We start from the raw sequence: 4519 nt of genomic DNA on the forward strand, positions 1-4519 counted from the left end.
TTAAACTAGCCCTCTTCACTATGTACCTCTTTTCTTTTATTCCTGCCTCTCTTTAACCACTCTTGATCTTGTTTTTGCCGCTCTTTTTTTGTTTTTGGCACTTTTTTTTTAATTTTTTCTCTCTTTTTTTTCATTTTTTACTCAATTATTTTATGGTTATGATCGAATCCGATGGGGATTGCCTACGTATCATGACCCCGCATGAATCAGATCTTGCGTAGTTCGGGAGATCGTGAATAGAGTAAGTAAACTAACTCTTTTTTTTCTTTTTGGAATAATTTTTTTTTAAAAAAATGCTTTAAAAGAATAAAGGTTTTTTTTGGATTTTTGTTTCTTTTGGATTTTTCTAAAAAATACTTTAAAAGAAGAAAAGGATATTTTTTGGATTTTTTGAATTTGACTCTATTTTTATTTTTTGAAAGAAAGACTTCTAAAAATTTCTTTTCTTTTGATTGGAACTTTGAGAATTTTAGAAGTAAAAAAGAAAATATTTTTGTTTGAATTTTCATTTGTTCTCTCTTTTTCTAAATAAGAAAGAAAATATTTTCTTTGGATTTTGGTTGTCACCTCTTAATTTTCGAAAGAGACACTTTTAAGAAAATATTTTGGATTTTTGAGTTTTTTATTTATTTACAAAAGCACTTCTAAAGAAAAGCGAAAATATTTTTGGACTCATATTTTCAACATTTTTATGGATATTTACAAAATAAAGACAGTTAAAGAGCAATTTTTTCTGGATTTTTGTTTCTCATATTTTTTCTATTTTTTGGAAAAATACTTCAGAATGAAAGAAACCCGTATTTATTGATTTTTTTTTTGTATGAAAGATATTAAAAAGAAGGAAACCATTTTTCTTTTGAGTTTAAAAACTACTTTTTTTTGTTTTTAAAATTTTTTAAGGAAATATTTTCAAAGAAGGGACTGGAAGAAAATATTTTTGGATTATTTTTTGAAAATTGGGGTCGGAACCGATGAGGTTTGCCTACGTATCTCACATCCGGTGAGAATTAGACCCGCGTAGTTCGGTCAGATAAAACAAACTTCTTTTGAAAAACAAGACTCTTTTTCCATTGGCAAACAAAACCATTTTTCAAAACTCTTTTTTTCTTTTTTTTTCAAAAATTCGGCAGAGTTTCGACACTATTTGGACGTTGATTTTTTTTCAAAGCAGGCGATTAACTACCTCTATTTCCCTTTCCTCAAGACATTCAAAAGTCGGTCGGCATGCAAATCCGAAACAAACAAATGCACAAGTAGCAAGTTGGATGCATCAGGATGGTTTTTTGTCATTTTGGTACATCTGTCCTAGACAGACCCAACCCCTGTGTTGAGCCTCCAAAGTCAAATGCACATGATGCAAACAAACGTTCCTACTAGGGATCCGGTATGAAGCTGAGTTATTCTAGGTTCGTAACCTGGGTATTTGTTCTAGACTGTGTGCAAGAGCGGACAACTCGAGTCGAGGAGGGGGCTACGTACTGGGGACCCGCGAGATCGTCCGGCTTTGTAACTTGTCCGGCCTCTTTCTTATTTCAGGGTATGACACTAACAGAATAGGGAGTCTCGACCAGCAAGCACATCCCCGAAGATGAGAAGAGGAGGGTTTTGGCACAGTTTATATACAGTTCAGATAATATCAAAGCGGTAAAAGGCAACATTTAGCACGTTATGCCCAAACATGTAATAAAGATCAGATAATAAAGCCAAATATAACAATTATTCTAAGCTCGAATTCTTGAACCCTGAACTAGAGATTCTGGGTTCGTTCCCCAGCGGAGTCGCCAGAGCTGTCACACCTCCTTTTTGCGCGCCTACCCCGAAGGATAAATGCGTGAGGGAGTTTTTCCAATTTAAGTGACAATATTCGAAATGTGATTAATTATTTAATTCAGAGTCTCCACTTGGGAAAGGTTTGGCTTTTGGTGTCCCAAGTCACCGGTTTATCTTGAATCCCGATTCGAGGAAAATATTCGACTTTCCAAATGAAGTCTGCGAACTAGAAATTCTAAGTAAGGAATTCTATTGACCCGAGGGAAGGTGTTAGGCACCCCCGAATCCCGTGGTTCTAGCACGGTCGCTTAAATTGTTATAATGGCTAAATATCTGATTTTAATACATGTTATAACTTGTGTGCTTTTATTAAGTTTAAACCGCTTTTATTATTATTTTTTAATAGAATTGCAACGTCGTGAAAATGTATCTCGAACCACGTCGCAATCCATACGCCCGTGATTGTTAATACATTCCGACTCCGTTGAGATTTAGATTTGGGTCACATAAATGCGCACCCAAGTTTAGGAAAGTAATATTATTAAAAACGTGCTTAAAGAGACTAACACGTTATTATTTTTGGGGAGGGCCGTGAAATTCGCTAAACGGCCCATCCCAAATTCTAAGTATTTAATATATACATTTATGAGGGCCTCGCGGTTTGTGCGTTTTATTCGGCGAGGCTCGTCTTATTTATTTTAAAAGGATAATCTTAAAATGACTACATTTTCTATTTTTGTTCGTCTCAAAAATGAAAGAAGAAAATATACGCTAATTAAATTACATGCTTGGCAAGTTCGGGCCTCTTATCAATTATTAGATTATAAAAGATGCTAACGCAAAATTGCGATCGAATTTGCTCAAAAGAAAATTGTTTCGTGTCTTATTCTATAATTAAATATTACCAAAAGAAAAATAAAATTATAAATAAAATATGGAATTGACGAACAATATTATCAAAACAAACAAATTATTCTTTAACTAATTTAGACTTCACATTATTAGATGAATTGAACCATTGGAACTAATTATTTATTTTTTAACTATTTGAACTAAACCAACCTTGACTACCAATGCATACGAAAGTTGTTAAAACTTAATCGACACTTTGAAAATCTATTACATTTAAAGGAACTCTAACAAGCCTTGTTCGAAATCAACTCATGTCTAACCAAGTTAATGACCTTAGCCTTACTACATCGAATCAAACTTCAAATACGGCAGACCTACTGATTCTGCGAAATTACTGGCTTAATATCGTGCTTTTACTAATTTGAGTCAACATTTAACATGCTTATTTTCAAATTACCACTACGGGATATGACATTTATAAGCTATCTACATAATTTAACATTCTGTCACAAAAATCTACACGCCTAAAACAGTTCCAATTATACAGTCACGTTTCTATTATTCAAACAGAATATAAAAACAGAGCTAATATTGGATAAATCTACTTCATTTAACATCTATAGCATTAAAGACGACAAATAGCATCCAAATGTGCAGGTTTGCTGCATAATTCCGTTTCAACTTCAACTCAGGTTACATCAAGGTGATTCGAAATACGTACCTGGAATTCAATGTTCAAAGGAAGAAGAAGAAAAAGTCAAGCAGGAGCAGTAGCAACAACACAACAACAGCAGGTTCAGCAACATCAAAACCAATAACGGCCAGTGGAATAAACCAGTAACAGATTGAAAACCAGCAGTACCAAAATGCAATCCTAGTCAAAGCAGAAGAGAGACGGATACAAGACGCAGTAGTTTACTGATTTTGAATAACAGTCAAGGAAAAGCAAACGGAAATTATTCAAGTAAAAGTTCAACTTATTTTTCTCTTTTGCTCTCAAATTCTGATTTCTCAAAATTCAGTCAACTCTCTCAACTTTCACTTTTTCTCTCTTATCATCCTCTTATTGTGTAAAAATGACTCTATTTATAACCAAGACTCTTGTCTTGAACCACTAACCCGAAATATTCTCATAATTGCATGTCTTGCCCCCACTACTTAATATTTTTCTTATTTAATTTCCTTGTTCCCCATGCCTACATGTTTTGTCCCCCACTATATTAAACAAATACATTATTTCCACCATATTATTTCTTGTCCTCCACTATATTAAACAAATGCATTATTCCCACTCCATTATGTCTTGTCCCCCACTATATTAAACAAATGCATTATTCCCACTCCATTATGTTTTGTCCCCCACCATGTATTATTGTAATATTATTAATTCCTAGTGGACGGAGCACTCAGATTAAATAATTGTTCAAATTTTTAATTCCAAAAAATACCCCTTCGAACTTACTGAAATTACCATTTTATCCCCTGAAAATATTGTAATTTACCATTCTACCCCCATCAGCTGTAACCAATTCGCCTAATCAAATCTAACCAAAATACAACAGCTATAACCAATTCCTAAACAAATTCAAACAACAAATTCTAACTAAATGACGAACAACAAAGAAACAACTGAAATTATTTTGACTGAAACAATAATTTTATTTTATTTTTTCTTTTAACAACAAACCTACTTTCAGATTCAACAACAATAACAAACAAGTAGATTCAAATCACTAAACTTAAAAAATCAATTGAACTTCAAATTAAATCTAACAATATTATAACCAACACACTTCCATATTAAACTAAACAAGAACAAATGAATAAAAACAAACTGAAGAAATAATTAAGCAATGAATCAAACATATACTGATTTCAAATCTGAAAATATTAAACA

Source organism: Nicotiana sylvestris, chromosome 1 (genome assembly GCF_000393655.2).
Source record: "Nicotiana sylvestris chromosome 1, ASM39365v2, whole genome shotgun sequence".
NCBI classification, from domain to species: Eukaryota; Viridiplantae; Streptophyta; class Magnoliopsida; order Solanales; family Solanaceae; genus Nicotiana; species Nicotiana sylvestris.